General features: G+C 52.6%; 1 protein-coding gene and 1 non-coding gene across 8 annotated transcripts in view; both read right to left on the bottom strand.

Moving 5' to 3' along the window:
- Nucleotides 1–19875, bottom strand: part of cdk14 (cyclin dependent kinase 14) — an 845377-nt gene that overhangs the window by 36980 nt on the left and 788522 nt on the right. The gene's annotated exons all lie outside the window — the stretch shown is intronic.
- On the bottom strand, nt 10714–10818 carry LOC147117182 (U6 spliceosomal RNA). The gene has a single exon (XR_015078567.1). It is a non-coding gene; the product is annotated as a U6 spliceosomal RNA (small nuclear RNA).

Genomic DNA, 19875 nt, shown 5'->3' with positions numbered 1-19875 from the left:
GGAGGAGTTTAGAGATAGGGAGAGGCGAGGTCACGAGGGATGAGATTTAAACACGAGGATGAAAATTTCAAATCTGAGGAGTTGAGAAACCAGGAACCAATGTATATCAGCAAGGACAGGGGTGATGGACGAGTGGGTCTTGATATATGATAAGATACAAACAGCACGTTTTAAATGAGCTGAAGTTTATGGAGGGTGGAGTACCAGAAACCCAGCAGGAGAGCTGGTGTCGAAAGCATTGATGAGGGCTTCAGCTGCAGACGGGCTGAGGTGTGGCGGAGGTGAACAATGTTAAAGGCAGTATTTGTGATGGAGAGGATACGGGATCGGAAACTCAGCTCGACAATGAATAGAATGCCGAGGCTGTGAATACTCTGATTCAACCTGAGACAGTGGCTGGGGAGGTGATTGGAATTGATGGCTAGTGTACGAAGTTTGTGGTGGGAGCTGAAGAAAACTCTAGCTTTGGTCTTCCCAATGTTTAACTGAAAGAAATTGCTGCTTATCCAAGTCTGGATGTTGGACGAGCAATCTGATAACACAGAGGCAATGAAAGGGCTGAGAGAGGTGGTAGAGAGGTAAAGCTGGGGGTTGTCAGTATACATATGAACTTGCTCCATGTCGTTGGATGATATAGCCAAGGGGCAGCATGTAGGGGCAAAGGATAGACTTTTGAGGGACCAACGAGGTGGGGGCAGAAGAGATGATAGGAGTAAATGGCATATAAAAGGTAAATCTGGAACACTAATACAACTAAATCATAACAGTGTGGCGTTGCCACATTGGGGAAACAGTGTGTGTATGTAGATAAACCTGTATAATCCCCTTTTAACTGCTGTATTCCCCTCCCCCCGCAAGACAGTTGCAAGCTGAGAGGAATAAGGCATGTTCAGACTTGCCTGCTGCTGATAGAAGGAAAACCAATCAGGTTCCAGCAGGTGACCAATCCGTGAGTCATCACAGGTTCGCGGGCTTCACGAATCCAGTACTGTATTGAGAGAGTTGGAGTAAAGACCTATTTCTTGTAGCTCGCTGTGTTGCCTATTTCTTTACGCGGGAGACCGTAGTCCCCCACATTGGTGACCCCGAATGTCGGTGGCCGAAGCCCCCGACTCACGCAGCCCTACAGAGGCCAGCAACGACCCGATGGCAACCAGCAGCAGCCTGATGTCGGCCGGCGCCGCGTCCTTGAAGCTCCCCACCTTCTGGGAACACCAAGCACCAGCTTGGTTCGCACACTCGGAGGCCCAATTCACCCTTCGCAGGGGTCAAGACGATGAAGAAAGGTACCTCCACGTAGTCTCAGCACTAGCAAGCTCTACCGCCGCCGAAGTTCTCGACCTGCTGGGGAACCCACCACAGACCGGCAAGTACTCAACCATTAAGGGCCGCTTGCTGCAGGCTTACAGCCTGTCCAAGGAGGAGAGGGCCCGCAGGCTTCTCTCACTACCAGGCCTCGGCGATTCTACCCCGACCCAGTTGATGAGCCGGATGCTTGCGCTCCTGGGCTCTGAACCGCAGTGCTTTTTGTTTCGGGCCCTTTTCCTCAGCCTGCTTCCTCAGCAGGTACAGACTGCCCTCGCGGGGTCCCCGATCACGGACTGCGTACAACTGGCAGCCGCCGCGGACAAAGTTTTCGCTGTCGCCCAACTCGGCTGTGCAGCCGCGAGGCTCCCCGACACCACCGAGCGCGCGCCGCCACGCCAGGCCGCAGAACTATGCTACTACCACGCGCGTTTCAGCCACAAGGCCCAACGCTGCAGCGCACCCTGCTCTTTTGATCAAACCAAGATGGCCGCCTGGCCCAACGCACCAGCCCCGCGCCGCCGCCTAGGCCCGCTCGACCGCACCCCCGCCGCCACGATGGCCATCGGCACCGCAGGTAAACTGCTGTACATAACCGACTCTCTTTCAGGGCGCAGATTCCTTTGCGACACCGGAGCCCAATGCAGCATAATTCCTGCCTCCCAGCTCGACATCCAGGCAGGCCGCAGCGGCCCACCCCTCGTGGCGGCAAATGGCGCAGCCGTCGCTACTTTCGGAAAGCGACGGGCCGAGGTTTGTTTCAACGGCCAGCGATTTACGTGGGATTTCGTGACGGCCTCGGTGGCACATCCTTTGATGGGCACCGATTTTCTTTGCGCCCACGGACTCCTGGTCGACGTCTGCGACAGGCGCCTGATCGACGCAGCAACTTTCGCTTCACTGGCCTGCCAGCAGAGCAACAGCCCGGCCCTCGTCGGGTCCTGCTCCGCCCCGGCACATGACGACTACGCCCGCCTACTCGCAGATTTCCCGAGGCTCACACAACCGACCTTCTCAGCCGTGGCAGCCAAGCGTGGGGTCGAGCACCACATCGCCACTATGGGACCACCAGTGTTCGCTCGAGCCAGACGCCTGGACTCAGCAAAGATGGCGGTGGCCAAGGAAGAATTCGCCACGATGGAAAAACTGGGCATCATCCGCCGCTCGAACAGCCCTTGGTCGTCCCCCCTCCACATTGTGCCCAAGCCGGGCGGTGGCTGGCGCCCCTGCGGCGACTACAGACAGCTCAACAACGCCACCACGCCCGACAGATACCCCATTCCGCACATCCAAGACTTCTCGGCACATCTAGCAGGAAAGTCCGTCTTTTCCAAGGTCGGCCTGATTTGTGGCTACCATCAGGTCCCCGTCCACCACGCAGACGTCCAGAAGACGGCGGTCATCACCCCCTTCGGACTGTTCGAGTTCCTGCGCATGCCCTTCGGGCTTAAGAACGCCGCACAGGCCTTCCAACGGCTCATGGACTCCGTCCTATGGGACCTGAGCTTCCTGTTCGTCTATCTGGACGACATCCTCGTGGCCAGTACCAGCAAGGCCGAGCACATCGCGCATTTGCGCTCCCTTTTCCAGCGCCTCAGCCAACACGGGCTAATCGTCAACCCGGCCAAATGCCAGTTCGGAGCAGCCCAAATTGACTTTCTCGGCCACAGAATCTCGCCAAGGGGAACCATTCCCCTACCTTCCAAGGTGTAGGCGGTGGCAGACTTTCCCCAGTCCACCTCGGTTAAGGCGCTGCAGGAATTTTTGGGGATGGTCAATTTCTATCACCGGTTCGTGCCCAAGGCCGCCGCACTCATGCGCCCCCTCTACGAAGCCACCAGGGGCAAAACGGGCAAAGAGCAACTCACCTGGTCCAGCGAGATGGCGACAGCCTTCCACCAGACCAAAAGCGCCTTGGCCAACGGCACACTACTGGCCCACCCCATCCTGGGCGCCAAGACCGCCCTCACCACGGACGCCTCGGATTACGCCGTCGGCGCCGTCCAGCAACAGTGGGTCGAAGGCGCGTGGCAGCCACTGGCATTTTTCAGCCGACAGCTGCGCAAGAACGAGCAGGCCTACAGCACGTTCGACAGAGAGCTCCTGGCCCTGTTCCTGGCAATCCGGCACTTCCGTTTCCTTCTGGAAGGCCGGCCGTTCACCGCATTCGTGGACCACAAGCCGCTCACTTTCGCCATGGCCAAAGTAACCGAACCCTGGTCCGCGCGCCAACAGCGCCAACTCAACTTCATCTCGGAGTTCACCACGGACATCCGCCACATCGCCAGCAAGGACAATTTGGAGGCCGACTGCCTCTCAAGACCCTCGCTCCACGCAGTGCACCTGGGCGTCGACTACGCCAGCATGGCGAGAGACCAGGCTGCCGACGCGGAGATCCAGGCCCTCAGGACGTCAACTACCAGCCTCACCCTGGCCGACATCCACTTCCACGCAGCCGGCACAACCCTCCTGTGCGACGTCTCAGTCCCCTCGCCTAGGCCGGTCGTTCCATCCGCCTGGTGCAAGCGAGTTTTCGACATCACCCACGGCCTTTCACATCCAGGGATGCGTGCGTCTCAGAAACTTATGTCCGCCAAGTTCGTCTGACCTGGACTCCACAAGGATGAGAGAGACTGGACCAACACATGCGTGACGTGTCAGCGCGCTAAGGTCCAGCAGCACACCAAGGCGCCATTGGAGTGTTTCCCGGTGCCTGAGAGGCGTTTCGACCACGTCCACGTCGATCTGGTAGGCCCCTTGCCACCGTCGCACGGTTTTACACACCTGCTCACGATCGTCGACCGCACCACCAGATGGCCCGAGGTGGTTCCCCTCGCCTCCACCACCACGACCGACGTCGCACGAGCATTCGTCTCGACATGGGTGGCCTGGTTCGGCGTGCCGACCGACATATCCTCGGACAGAGGCCCCCAGTTCACCTCCCACTTGTGGAATGCCATCATCGCCGGCCTCGGCACCAAGTTGCACAGGACAACAGCCTACCACCCACAGGCCAACGGGCTCTGCGAGCGCTTTCATTGTTCTTTGAAAGCCTCCCTCCGCGCCAGCCTGGCCGACACCAGCTGGATCGACAAACTACCCTGGGTTCTCCTGGGATTGTGTACCGCGCCCAAAGAGGACCTCCGCGCCTCTGCGGCCGAGATGGTCTACGGCCAACCGCTCAGAGTACCAGGCGACTTCCTCCCCCTGACAATGGAGCCGTGGTCGGCTGCCAGACAGCTTTCCCTGCACCAGGACGCGGTCCAGCAATTCCGTCCAGTGCCCACTTCGCAACACGGCCCGCAGCCGTCCTACGTGCCTCGAGACTTACGACATGCGGAGTTCGTCTTCGTGCGCCGGGATGCGCACAGAGGCCCGCTGCAGGCACCATATACCGGCCCCTTCCCAGCATTGGAGACGGGGGACAAAGCTTTTCTTATCGATGTCAGCGGGAAGCCAGACCTTATTTCAGTAGACCGCCTCAAACTGGCGCACCTGGACCTCAGCTTCCCGTTTCGGCCAGCCCTTCCCCCACGCCGGGGCAGACCTCCCGCGTTGGCGGCGGCCCCACAAGAGGACCAAGACACGCCAGAACCTTACTTCCCGGCCGCCGCCCCACCTTCGCCGGCAGCCCATCCAGCCAGCCCACCGGCAGACCAGCCGCCAGACCAGCCGACGAACCAACTGGCCGACCTCCCAGACAGCCCTCCTCACACGCCAGATGGCTACTACAGCTGCTACGTCAAACCTCCGCAGAGACTGACTTTTACAGTTAACGAGGATTCTGGGGGGGCGTATGTGGCGCTGCCACATTGGGGAAACACTGTGTGTATGTAGATAAACCTGTATAATCCCCTTTTAACTGCTGTATTCCCCTCCCCCGCAAGACAGTTGGAAGCTGAGAGGAATAAGGCATGTTCAGACTTGCCTGCTGCTGATAGAAGGAAAACCAATCAGGTTCCAGCAGGTGACCAATCCGTGAGTCATCACAGGTTTGCGGGCTTCACGAATCCAGTACTGTATTGTGAGAGTTGGAGTAAAGACCTATTTCTTGTAGCTCGCTGTGTTGCCTATTTCTTTACACGGGAGACCGTAGTCCCCCACAACAGCAGGCCAAGGGGACATAGGTTTAAACTAGTAAAAGGCAAATCTACGACTGATGTTAAGAAGTTCTTTTTCACACAAAGAATGAACAACACATGGAATGAACTTTTGAGTAGGATAGTCAGGTTGAAAACTGTAGAATCATTTAAGAAACAATAGGGTGATGTGATAGGGGAGCAAAGCATCTTTCTGGTTGAATGAGCTATGATGGATTGAATGACCTTTCTCATCTATATCTATCTTTTAATGTGTAGAGACTTGGTGGGTAGAACGTCTATTGGTACAGGAAAGGCCACATGCTTCCACACAAACACACGTATAAACTCCAAGAATGCCGAGATATTTTGATTTTGCATTAAGAAACAGTCATTGTGGCTGGGTTATTGTGTGGGCAGAATGGAGATCTGACAAAGAAGGAGGAATATTACAATACTATAGTCATTTATTCAAAATCTAGGTTTGGGTTACTGATCACATAATATGATGGAGGATTAAGCATGTGTATGGGAAATTTGTTACACTGTCTTAGGCAAAGCACCAGCCGGTAGGGTACAATGCTAGCATGGGGATTGAACCTGCGACCTTAGTGTTATTAGTAGTATGTGATATACCTATCAATTCGTCCAATGAAAAGCGACGAGTTAAGAAAGTAACTATAGGTTTTTATTGACTAAATAACAGAGCCCACCCTCGTGGGTGATCGGATCCAAGAAGGAGGAATACCAGCCAGTCGACCACCTTTATACCCGGGCAGGTAGGTGGAGCCATGGGCGGAGTCGGTAGTGGTCAGCCCAGGTATAGCAGCGTGACAAGAGGCGACCTCGTACAGTGATACAACAATGTGAACAGTGATAACTATAGGGAAACAATCTAACAGTGATAACTATAGTGTAACGATAGTAAACGGTAAAAGTGGTTTACCACATTCACCCCTTGTTTAGATTTGAGTCCGGCGGGGTGAAGTGTACTACCAGTTCTGGTATGTCAGTCTGTCCGGAGGCCTCGTAAGCCTGTCTGATCGTCGCAGCGGCGGTGTTGCGTTCTCCGGTGTTAATGCTGGCGTCTGCGAGGTAGGCGAAGGCTCTTGGGGTTCCGGCGTACCGTCTACCTGGGCTGGAATTGGGGGGGTGGTGGGGGGGGGGGTAGCGGTGGTGTCTCCGGAGTGCCCGAGGGTGCGAGGTCTCGTAAGGAGACTGTGTCCTCCCGCCCGTCTGGGTATGCCACGTAGGCGTACTGGGGGTTGGCGTGCAGGAGGTTCACCCTCTCGACCAGGGGGTCCGTTTTATGGGCCCTCACGTGCTTTCGCAGCAAGACAGGCCCTGGAGAGGTCAGCCAGGTTGGTAGCGTGGTTCCTGTAGTCGACTTCCTGGGGAAAACAAACATTCGTTCATGGGGGGTGGCGTTAATGGCAGTGCAAAGTAGTGACCGGGTGGAATGCAGCGCCGCCGGGAGGACCTCCTGCCAGCGAGAGGTTGGGAGGCCCTTAGACTTTAAGGCTAAGAGGACGGCCTTCCATACCGTCGCGTTCTCTCTTTACACCTGGCCGTTCCCTCGGGGGTTGTAGCTGGTGGTCCTGCTAGTGGCGATGCCTCTCGCTAGTAGGAACTGACGGAGTTCCTCGCTCATGAAGGAGGCGCCCCGGTCACTATGTATATAGTTTGGGAACCCGAACAAGGCAAAGAGGTCGTTCAGGCATTTAACGACCGTGGTGCTGGTCATGTCTGGGCAGGGGAAGGCAAAGGGGAAACGGGAGTACTCATCAACAATGTTGAGGAAGTACACATTACGGTCAGAGGACGGGAGGGGCCCCTTAAAATCGATGCTCAAGCGCTCGAAGGGGCGGGTGGCCTTGATCAGGCTTGCTCTGTCCGGCCTAAAGAAGTGCGGTTTGCACTCGGCACAGGTCTGGCAGTTCCTGGTCATGGTCCTGACCTCCTCGATGGAGTAGGTCAGGTTGCGGGCCTTAATGAAGTGGTAAAGCCTGGTGACCCCGGGGTGGCAGAGGTCGTTGTGGAGGGTCTGAAGTCTATCAATTTGCGCGTTGGCGCATGTAATTCGCGATAGAGCGTCAGGGGGTTCGTTCAGCTTACCAGGCCGGTACAAGATATCATAATCGTAGGTGGATAGCTCGATTCTCCACCTCAAGATCTTGTCGTTCTTGATTTTACCCCTCAGCTTGTTATTAAACATAAAAGCGACCGAACGCTGGTCGGTGAGGAGGGTAAATCGCTTGCCTGCGAGGTAATGCCTCCAGCGGCGTACCGCCTCCACAATCGCCTGGGCCTCCTTCTCGACCGAAGAGTGTCGGATCTCGGGGCCCTGTAGGGTCCTTGAGAAGAAGGCCACCGGTCTCCCCTCCTGGTTGAGGGTAGCGGCTAGGGCGAAGTCGGATGCATCGCTCTCCACTTGGAAGGGGATGGACTCATCCACTGCGTGCATAGTGGCCTTAGCAATGTCTCCCCTGATGAGGGAGAAGGCCGCGCGCGCTTCTTCCGTAAGGGGGAAGGAGGTGGACTTCATGAGGGGTCTGGCTTTGTCCGCATAATTCGGCACCCATTGGGCATAGTAGGCGAAGAGCCCCAGGGTTCTCTTCAGCGCCTTTGGACAGTGGAGAAGGGGTAGCTCCATGAGGGGACGCATTCTTTCGGGATCGGGGCCGATGATTCCGTTCTCTACTACGCAGCCGAGGTTGGCAAGGCGCGAGGTGTTAAACACACATTTCTCCTTATTGTAGGTGAGGTTCAGCCGTTGGGCCGTACGGAGGAATCTTTCCAGATTAGCGTCATGATCTTGCCGGTCGCGGCCGCAGATGGTGACGTTATCTAGATAGGGGAACGTGGCTTGCAGCCCGTTCTGGTCAACCATCCGGTCCATCTCCCTTTGGAAGACCGAAACCCCGTTGGTGACGCCGAAGGGGACCCTAAGGAAGTGGTAGAGGCGGCCATTCGCCTCGAAGGCGGTATACTGGCGGTCCTCGGGGCGGATAGGGAGTTGGTGGTAGGCCGACTTAAGGTCGATGGTAGAGAATACCCGGTATTGAGCAATCTGATTGACCATATCAGATATGCGGGGAAGGGGGTATGCGTCCAGCTGGGTGTACCGGTTTATGGTTTGGCTGTAGTCGATGACCAGGCGGTTTTTATTGCCGGTCTTAACGACTACAACCTGGGCACGCCAGGGGCTGCTGCTCCCCTCGATGATGCCCTCCTTCAGGAGACGCTGCACCTCAGAGCTAATGAAAGCTCTGTCCCCGGCGCTGTACCGCCTGCTCTTGGTAGCGACGGGTTTGCAGTCGGGGGTGAGGTTAGCGAACAGGGAAGGTGGCGGGACCTTGAGGGTGGATAGGCCGCAGGTGTTACGCGGTGGGCGATTTAAAGGCTGCTGGTTGTCGACTGTGAGCGGGGGGAGGGGTCCACCGTATGCTAGAGTGACGCTTTGGAGGTGGGATTGAAAATCCAGCCCTAGTAGGACGGCAGCGCATAGCTGGGGCAGGACGAGGAGTTTAAAGTTTTTATACTCCGTGCCCTTAACCGACAGGGTCACAACACAGTAGCCGCTGATGTCTGTGGCGTGGGACCTCGATGCCATCGAGATCCGGTTGCGCGTTGGCTGGACAGTGAGGGAGTAGTGGCTCACCGTGTCTGGATGTATGAAGCTCTCCGTGCTTCCGCTGTCGAACAGGCAGGTCGTGGCGTGGCCGTCTACTTTGATGTCCATCATTGACTTGGACAGCTGATGCGGGCGAGCTTGGTCTAGCGTGACGGAGGCTAGTGTGTGGCTGAGCGGGTCGCTGTAGTCTGTAGGTGAAGCGGTCGTCAGGTCTGGAGGTAAGGTGGCGGTCGAGCGTGGTGGGTAAAATGGAGGCGCCCACGAGGTGGGGCAAAATGGCGGAGAAGATGGCTGCCCCCACAACCCACATGAGGCACTGCTGGCGTCGGTTGCCTGGATCAAAGATGGCCGCCCCATTGCTCATCTGTGGCCTTGATAAAAGATGGCCGCCCCCCACAGTTCGCATGAGGCACTGCTGGCCTCTGCTGCTCTCCCTCTGCAGGCCTTCGCGAAGTGGCCTTTCTTCAGGCAGCTGGAGCACGTCGCGTTTTTGGCTGGGCAGCGCGACCTCGGGTGTTTCGCCTGCCCACAGAAGAAGCAGCCGGCGGCCCGGTCGCGGGGCTCCGATGTCGCAGCCGGTACCGGGGGTGGCGGTCCCGATCAGGTCCGGGACGCCGACGCTGAGGTAGGTCCCGGGGGCGGCGCTACGAGGGGTATTGCGGTCGGGGTCGGGCCCGAGTCCCAGAGTCGCGAACTGTACCTGGAATACACCTCGAGGTCCCGCTGGGTCACTTCTAGGGAGTAGGCCAAGGCTGCAGCTGAGTTCAGGTCGAGGTCCTTTGATTCCAGTAGTCTCTGCCGTGAGTAGTCGGACCGAAGGCCTTTCACGAAGGCATCGCAGATGTTATCTTCAGTGTTTTCTGCAGTCGATACTGCTTTAAAGTCACAGTCCCTGCCGAGTGTTCGTAGCGCCCGTAAAAATTCAGCTACAGACTCTCCTGGCTGTTGCGGGCGGGATCTTAGGAGGTGTCTGGCATACATGGAATTTACCGGGCTCCGGTACTGCTGTTTCAGTAGGTTGATAGCGGCCTCGTAAGTAGTAATGTCCTGGATGAGTGCGTATACTTTAGGGCTCGCTTGGGCGGTCAGAACTCTTAGTTTGGATCTCTGAGGGACGCCGGATTCTTCCAGGTAGGATTCGAAGCAGCACAGCCAGTGTTTGAAGTCGAGGGCTGCGTTTGTTGCTTGTGGGTTTAGATCCAGGTACGGTGGTTTGAGGGCTCGCAGCCAAGCCGGCTGCTGTGGCTGTTGTAGCTGGGCATCTGGCTGGTCGTTTGGCTGCTCCGTTGACTGGTTGTTTGGCTGCTCAAGTGACGACATTTTAAAATTTAGTCAATAAAATTGATATACCTATCAATTCGTCCAATGAAAAGCGACGAGTTAAGAAAGTAACTATAGGTTTTTATTGACTAAATAACAGAGCCCACCCTCGTGGGTGATCGGATCCAAGGAGGAATACCAGCCAGTCGACCACCTTTATACCCGGGCAGGTAGGTGGAGCCATGGGCGGAGTCGGCAGTGGTCAGCCCAGGTATAGCAGCGTGACAAGAGGCGACCTCGTACAGTGATACAACAATGTGAACAGTGATAACTATAGGGAAACGATCTAACAGTGATAACTATAGTGTAACGATAGTAAACGGTAAAAGTGGTTTACCACAGTATGCTCTAACCAACTGAGTTAATAGGCCCCCACAAAATAGGGAACCCTTCATGAATTTGCGTGTCATCCTTGCGCAGGGGCCGTGCTAACCTGTATCGTTCCAATTTTAATATATGTGCTGCCAAAGTGACTTACACTGCAGTGGCACAAACTGGATAGTGTGAATATTTCACTCACTTAGCTCTTCGGCTATGGAAATGAAGCAATAGCTTGAAATGTTAGCATTACAATTCAAAGCAGGGTTAAGTAGGAAATAGTAGAAACTGTGTATGTAACACATGAGCTAACACAAGAAAAATATGGGTCAGCCTTCGACTCAAAATATAAATCCATATGTGAATGAGTTAAAAACATAACTAATAATCTTAAAAGCAGCAGTATGATTGCCTCACTTTCATCATTAAAAATCTTGTCACTAAAGCTGTGAGATCATATGGTCAGTGCCACTAATAATCTTTACTCTCGTTGGCTTTAAAATACAGATTTCAACCAAAGCAAACAAAACTGATGTAGTCAAAAGGAAACATTCAGTACTGATTATGCTCTTAATGTTTTTCCCTTAAATTGGATTCTGGTTTTAATTCATAGCCTGTTGCCTGACTAGATTCTCTCGTATGCAACTGGATGGGAGGGAAGCCTCGGGACTTGATTGCGGATAACAAGATAAATAGTTAAAATAAAATAAAATTACATGGTTGATCTAATTAGAATCAGCCTTAAAATATACAAAAAATGTCCTGGATCTAATCATAGACGCTCCTCTATCTGTTCTGCATAGCACTGTAAAACTAGAACGGTATAATATTGACCATATATTTGAGTAAAGCCCTCTGGTAACTCTCTTGGATAACTTCACACATGTTTGCAACATGAAATGCCTGGAGACAGTGGATGCTTGTAGACTACCAATAAGAACACTTCCACCACCCTCACGCACACAACTGCACAAAAATCACCACACGGATATGGAAATGTGTTATTTATTTCCTGCTGACCGAGCAGACTTTCTCTGCAACAGAATAATTTCCTGTTTGTCAGGATTTCTTTCATTCTACGATCAAATATTTGTGGCTTATGGAGCATCATTAAAAGGGGAAATTTGCTCTTCTCTCTGACAGATTCAAGAAACATCTCCGACTCCTAGTTCCTCTCCCCCACCCCAAGAATATTATTTTCCATACAGCAAATTAACAATTCTTGACAAAAATAACTCCAGTTATGTTGACAGAATGGAGAAGCTGGGGTTGTTCTCCTCGGAGCAGAGAAGATTGAGAGGAGATTTGATAGAGGTGTTCAAAATCATGAGGGGTCTGGACAGAGTAGATAGAGAGAAACTGTTCCCATTGGCAGAAGGATCGAGATTTAAAGTGATTGGTAAAAGAACCAAAGGCGACGTAAGAAAAAACTTTTTTACGCAGCGAGTGGTTAAAATCTGGAATGCAATGCCTGAAAGTGTGGAGGGGGCAGATTCAATCATGGCTTTCAAAAGGGGGTTGTATAAGTATCTGAAGGAAAGAAATTTGCAGGGCTACGGGGAAAGGGCGGGGGAGTGGGACTAGCTGAAGTGCTCTTGCAATGAGCTAGCGCGGGCTTGATGGGCTGAATGGCCTTCTTCCGTGCTGTAACCATTCTATGATTCTATTTATTTTCCCTCTAAACTAAAATAGTTTCTTTATTTTCCAAAAAAAAGCTGAATTTAAGCCAGTGGCACAGCACATATTTATACAGTTGTATCAAATATTTATATTTCCTCTTCCAAGGGTATGGACATAATTGGAGACCAAAATATGGGACTAACTGTAAATAAGTGATTATGTACACAGCTGTACATCCATATTAAAGACTGGCTGCATTTGTGCCTCGTCAGACTAGCTCTGCCATTACCAGTTCATTAACCAACCTTGGTGAACAGTTGACACCTTATAGCACACTCCCATAATGCTTAGAGTTGAACTGGTGTTGATATTATAGCTGCCTGTATGATTTTAAACTTGGAAAAAGTTTTTTGTCTGTTGCAGCATTTTCTATTAAGTATCTCCAGCTGGAGACAGCAGATTGCTCAGCTTTCTATCTCTTCAAGAACAGGCACACAAGGACAAACAAAAAAAGTACCTAGGGGAAAAAAGCATAAATGAATCAGCAAAGCTGAATGCATCTGCCATAATTAGTCATCATCCTAATTAGAATAACATGCTTCTATACCTGGAATTAAATGAAGAACAGCAGTTGGATTTTAATTGATTCCATACAACGGTACAGTTAACTTACATTCCAACAGTGAAGTGAGGTCTGATTCTAGCCAGCTCTGATACATTTATTTGTATTTTATGCTCAGGAAAAATGGTCTCTCTCTAGTTACTGGTAAATCTGCTGATACTGGAGCAACCTAAAATCATAGAATGTTATAGCACAGAAACAGAGCCATTTGACTCATTGGAGTGGATTTACCCACCCCCAACTGGAATTTGGGCTGTTGGATGGCGGAAACCGCCAGTTAGGTGGCTGCCCAGTCGTCCTGGTGCTTTTTGAGGGCCGGGCCTTATTAACATTGGGATAGCAGGCTGCGGCCAAGGATCGAGTGCCCTGAGGTAGCCCCAATATCGAGCAGGCTGGAAGATGACTGCAGAATAATGGCTGAGAACCAAGCTTACCACTATCATGCTAGACAAAGACAAAACATTGGTTTCAGATTTTAAAACAAACTGCTGCTGTAAAGTTTCTTTGTAGAATCTTTTTCTTGGGGGGGGGGGGGGAGGTGGGAGAGGGATGGGGAGATAGGGTAGACTGAAGATATCGCAAAGTCTCTGTTTGAAGAATGGACTCAGTCGAGAATATTTTTGTGGACTTTATGGGATTTTTCTGAGGGTATTTGCCCTGTGGTGGGATCGCCCTGTGCAGATATGTGGGGGACAGGTTTGTTAAAACTCCAGAGAATGCATGGCAGTTGGCTGTGACAAAAGAACTGTCAGTCATCCAGAATGTAGGGGTTCGCCCGACAGTCCTGGAAAAAGGAAGGGGGCCATTGAACTTGAACTTATTAGAAAGCCATTCTAATATGCAAAAGCACTTCTCACCTCCATCTCAGAAGAGAAGCACAACAATGAACCCACTGGCCTCAGCCAGCCGAAAAGGAGACAGTTTTTCCCAACACAAAGACCGAAAGATTGTCCCAGACTTAGGGCCATTAATCCAATCACGAAATACTCATGGGTCCGATGATGACCCATCACTGATTGAGCACCGGAGTGCTTAGAAACAAAAGGATTTTAAAGATTGGCGGGAAATTTAGGGGTAGCCAGACTCCTATAAAGATAGATCCTTTTCCACCATTTTTTCTTTCTCTCGCTCCACCAAGATCGACCTAACAAGAAGTACCAGAGGAAGAAGCCACTGAGCGAAGCAATCGAGACCGACTGTGTGTGGTGGTAAGCATAGTCTCGAGTGCCCCAAGACAGTAACCAGATATCCCAGGCAAGCTGGGTGAGGTGTAAGGGGCTCAGGGTTTTCCTCAGAAGTGAAGTTTTTGGGCTATTCCGAGGGTGGGAGCTTCATTTGGTTCAGCCAGGCGAAGGGGTTTATGTGACTGGGTAATTCGTTGGTAGGGGTGGAATTAGAGTCCATCATAGCAACAAGGGAATTATTGCTTGTTATAGTCCCCAGTTGTGTACTGTATGTATGTTGTTTGTAACCTGGATTTTATTCTCCACAGAGACAGTGATTTTGTTTAGTAGTGCATGTTTTAGCCAGTGTATGTTAGACCAAATAAATATAAGTTTGATTTTTCACCGAAGCATTCCTGTCCGTGACTTATTCCATTTACACTCTGAATAATAATTCTCGGGTATAGAACTTTCGTAAGGCGGGGGCGATTCGAACCGTCCGTCTAGCAATTGGGCTAGGATCAAAAACCACTTACATCTCTTGGCGACCAGCAGCAGGACCTGGGTTAAAGGAGTGTAAATCAGTCATGGACTGCGCTTCTGGCGAAATATCCCAAATGGAGGAAAGGATTTCTTTATATGTGTTTAAGAAGGTTAATGTCACTAAGAAGTGGGTGCTAGGCTTGTTGCGTGTTGAGCGACTGGTGGACGCAGCGGCAGAATGGACGGAGGGCAAGGAGCATAAGCACAGCACTGAAAAGGCGATATGGCTCATCTGTCTACAAAGACAAGTCCAACTGCTAGATAAGCAGGTGGCTAAGTTAGAGGCAGAGCTCAGGAAGTCCGAGGCACAGTCAGGCACAAGGGCTGTAGTAGGGAGCAGGTTATGCACGGAGCTAAGGGATGAGAAGCAGGGAAGAATAAGCCAGGAGGAAACCTTCCGTAACCATAAGGAGTTCCTGCAATGCCAGGTAACTGAGGCAAAGGGGAACGAGAGGGTGGTTAGGGAGAAGAACGCTCGCTTGTCGAGTGAGGTAAGAGAGCAGTTGAAGGATATTTAGGTGGCAGCCAGCACTGGAGGGTTTGATAAGGATAATCATGGTCCTTGCCAGGAGCAGATCCAGAATTTGACCGATGCTTTATCTAAGGCCAAAGGGATAGTCTGCTTGGTAGCTCCGGGAATGGCCCGGGTAGATGAGGAAGAGCAGGAGGGAGATAAGGAGGACTGTGAGGCAGAGGAGGACGCTCGACCACCGCCCGAAGTGCCAGGACCAGGACCCATGTGCCCTGTCCGACAGCGGAAATACGGTGCGCCCGTAGACGGTCAAGAGCAAGGAGCACTGCAGACTGACTTTGTGGTCCCGTATACGACCCCCCAGCTGCAGGCAATGGTCTCTAACCTGACCAAACTGACCAGCACAGGGTACCCATCTGTCCATTTTACAGATGTGGAGCAGGTTGGGGGGGGGGGGGGGTCAATAATTGTAACGAAGCTGAGACAGCCAAATTACTTTTATTTTCCCTGGATAGTAGGTTGTACCAGTCGCTCTCAGCGGGTAGCAAGAGGGGGCAGGGTACTTTAGAGGGGATAAAGGATGACATCCTAGAGGCTATGGGCCTCAATGATGGAAGTCCCTTCTCCCGAGTGGAAAGGACACTGCAGTCAGCTGGGGAGGCACCGCAGGCTTTCGCAGACAGGCTTTGGCCCGTCTACCGGAGTGCCTGTCCGGGCGTAGCTGCAGGGGGAGCCTAGGGCTCATTGGCTGAGAACCCTGGTGGCCAACAGCCTGCCCAGGATCAAGGCCAAAGCAGAGGGGTGGTTCGATTCCAGGGATCCCCAGACCACAGAAGAGAGTGAGATCCGGCAGTTAACTCTCTCTTTTAAGAATGGTAGGGGTGAGGATGGCAAACAAAAGGGCAGAGTACACGAGTTAAAGCCTAGTGGAGGCAACGTTAGAAGAGAGTGGCACCAGGAAGGGGGTAGTTCAGGGAAGAAGCAGGGTTGTTATAGGTGCGGGAGTAAAGAACACTGGAGGAAAGACTGCCCAGTCTCTGACAAAGGGAGCGGGAAAGGGGATCCTCCAGCGCCAGTGCAGAAAGCCGCAGCTGTGGCAGGAAGCAGCACTGATCCGTTCGCGGTATTAGTGGCTGCTCTCCCGCAGTCTTTCCGGCAGGGCAGGGTAGGGTGGACGCGGCAGTGGGCAGCGTACTCCCATCTGCCCCGAACAAGCCCGACCCATGACTAGGGGCTTCTCAGCCCGTTTACCTGTGCCCACTAAGTTATGATGCTTGGAAGAGACCGTGCGTGAAAATGGGGGTGGAGAAGGTGCAAGGGACCTATCTGCTGGACACTGGAGCTTCAAGCACCATTGTCTATGCTGATAACCCGACCACATCACCTCTATCGAGCGGGGTCCCAAATAACTTAGTAGGGTTCACTGGGAACGAACAGGCTGGGTCTTTCTCCATTCTGCTAGCCATCGATCTGGGTACACTCCATACGGAGTGGAAATGTGTCCTGATGTGGTGGGAGCGGGAGGGAATAGGCATTTTGGGGGCAGATTTCATACTGGCCCACAAGATATTGGTGAATTTCCAGAATCACTGTCTTTGGGGGGCAGTATGCATGGGAAAGGAGGAGGTGGTGGTAGTTATACCAGGGAAGCAAGGCAAGGGAACCATGTGTACGATGAAGCCCAAGGGTAGTTATGACCTTGAACTTTTGGTCACTACTACCCTGGCGGAGGACATAGCGGATGTGCGAGCCAACCTCGCGGCATTCACTACACACGAACACGATTGTGGGAGGGTAATGGGGTGGAGGTCTGTGATAAATCCAGAAAGTGGAACAAGGAACTCAAAGAGGCTAGATGTTAGAATTAACACGAGTACTTTATTAACAATTGGCAAACACATTTACAGACAGCCTGCATCAGCATCCTGACAGTCCACCTTGTGCTGACCTATACAGGAAGCAAACCTCTGACCTTAGCAGCAGCATTGGCTACAGCACCACCTGGTGGATAACCTTAATCATAACATCCCAGATTACTATAAGGTCAGAGTAGACGGAGACCCCATGGCCCGACCACAGAAACAGTACAACTTCCCCAGAGAGGCAGAGGCGGATTTAGAGATGGCATTGGGATCACTGGTTGAGCAGGGTGTGTTGAGATCCATAGCGATCCATGTGAACTCTCCGATTTTGCCGGTTAGGAAACCGGACAATTCGTGGAAAGCCACTGTGGACTATCGGGTTCTTAACAAGAACATCCCGGGCTGTGCCCCCACCATCACAGCCGTAGCCGACCTGATCGGGGGTATCCCAGCATCCGCGAAAACATTCATGGTGCTGGACATTTCAAACGGATTCTGGTCTATCCCTCTCAAAAGGGAGGACCAGTATAAGTTTGCATTCACTTTCAGGGGTCAGCAGTACACATGGACCTGCCTTCCCCAATGGTTTCACAACAGTCCTTCTATTTTCCACCAATGTATGGCCAACTGTTTAAAAGGGTTCAGCAGACCGCAGCAGCTTGTGCAGTACGTGGACGACCTGCTTTTGTTCTCCAACGAGGGGGAGGAGCATGGCCCCCTGCTGGCTGAACTGCTGAGTCTGTTAAAGGAAGCTGGGTTCAAGGTTAACCCCAAGAAAGCACAGATCGGCCAGCAGGAAGTAAAATTCCTCGGGCTGACCGTACGTGCTGGGGAGAGGGCCATCGATGAGGCGAGGAGGAAGGCGGTACAGGAGCTACCTGCCCCGACCACGGTAATGGGGGTAAGATCCTTCCTGGGACTCACAGGGTACTGCAGGGATTTCATAGAGGATTATGCCGCTACGGCAGCCCCTCTACTCCGGCTCCTCCACAAGGGAGTGGGCTGGGAGTGGGATGAGGACTGCATGGCAGCTTTTAGTTGTCTGAAGAGAGATCTGCAGACCACACCGGCTTTAAGAACATAAGAAATAGGAGCAGGAGTAGGCCAAACGGCCCCTCGAGCCTGCTCCGCCATTCAATAAGATCATGGCTGATCTGATCCTAACCGCCAATCCACTATCACAGAACCATCTCCTGAATCTAACAGAATTAGACACACGAAATAGGAGCAGGATCAGGCTACACGGCCCCTGGGCCCGCTCCGCTACCCACAGGGCCATGACCGATCCGGACCTAGACTCATGTCCAAATTCCTGCCCGCTCCCCGTAACCCTTAATTCCCTTTACTTCTAGGAAACTGTCTATTTCTGTTTTAAATTTATGTAATGATTTAGGAGCGATTGATGGGGGAAAGGAGTTCTTTTTGGAGGTAGCTGCCACAGGGGACAGTTTGAGCGCAGTGCTGCTCCAGGAGCGGCATGGCAAGCTGAGGCCAGATGTAGAGAGGGGTTACTCCAATTGTGAGAGGCACCTGCTTGCCACACATTGGGCCATGAGGAGATCACAAATCTTCACGGGGACGTCCCCGATAACTCTCTTAACCCATCATATGCCCACTCAGATGCTTCTGGATGGGAGGATAAAGGATGGTATGGTGAGCAGTGCATGCATTACTCGCTGGACTTTAGTGCTCTCGCAGACGAATTTCAGTGTGAAAGGCTTCTGTGAGCCCAAGCTTGCAGCAAATTTGATCTACCCTGGGGTGGCCCACAAATGTTCTGTTGAACGGGTATGGGACGTAGACATAGGGTTTCGGGCTGGGATCCATCCCACGGGCCGCGAGATCTATGTAGACGGGTCCAGTGTAGTGGTGGCTGAGGAGCGACTCACTGGATGCGGTATTTTTGACCCAAAGGCAGGCATTGCCAAGGCCATTAAACTCCCGAGCACCATGAGCGCCCAGCACGCTGAACTGTCGGCGGTGGTATATGCGATTACCCACCCTGAAGAGTTCCCTACACGATTTGCTCGGACAGCATGTTCAGTTGCAATTCGTGTACAGAATATTTAGCCATTTGGTCTCGTCGCGGGTTCACATCTGCAGACGGAAAACCCCTAGCAACCAAGCCATTGTTGCAACAGATCATAACATCGGTAGGAACCCAGGGGGATTTCTATATCCACAAGGTCAAGGCCCATTCTAAGACAGAACCCTGTGCGGAGGGCAATCAGCAGGCCGACGTGCTGGCCAAAGAGGGTGCTCGAACGGGCATGTTTTGGGATCCATATGGGTTGAGTCTGGTAGTAGCGATCAGAGACAGAGGTGGGACCCAAGGGAGTGCAGGGGTAGCATTGGCCCCAGAACTAAAGATGGTCCAGGCACAGGATCCCGCCCTAAAGACTGTTCTGGAGACGCTGGCTAAGGGAGATAAGGTAGAGGGTCCATACGGAGTGGCAGGTATAACGGTAAAGGAAGAAGCCTTCCCATGCCGAACAGCCACAGCTTTGGGGACCGCAAGGATTCTAGTGAGAGAAGTGTTCTCTAGGTGGGGGCTACCACAGTATGTGGAGTCCGATCAGGGGAGTCACTTCACGGGGCAGTCATGCAGGCAACTCTGAAGATGCTAGGTGTAGAGGGTAAATGGCACGTCGCACACAACCCGCAGTCATCGGGGATTGTGGAGCGGATGAATAGGACCATCAAGGAAAGGTTATGGAAGGAGTCAGGAGACTTGCCTAGAAAAGGGGCAGCGGTCTTGCCGTTAGTTCTGATGGGGGTCCGAGCCATCCTGTCTAGAAGCACAGGGTATGCCCCACATGAGCTCGTGACTGGCAGGGTCATGAGAACGCCCAGCCATATACTGGCACCGGTTCTCACGGAAGGTCAGTTGAGAGAGGTGAACCAGGACAGGTTTGTTAAGAATTTGCTTGAGCATCT

This window comes from Somniosus microcephalus, chromosome 5 (assembly GCF_052327205.1).
Source record: "Somniosus microcephalus isolate GS21.2 chromosome 5, FLI_Smic_1.0, whole genome shotgun sequence".
NCBI classification, from domain to species: domain Eukaryota; kingdom Metazoa; phylum Chordata; class Chondrichthyes; order Squaliformes; family Somniosidae; genus Somniosus; species Somniosus microcephalus.
This window is presented reverse-complemented; position numbering and strand designations above follow the sequence as displayed.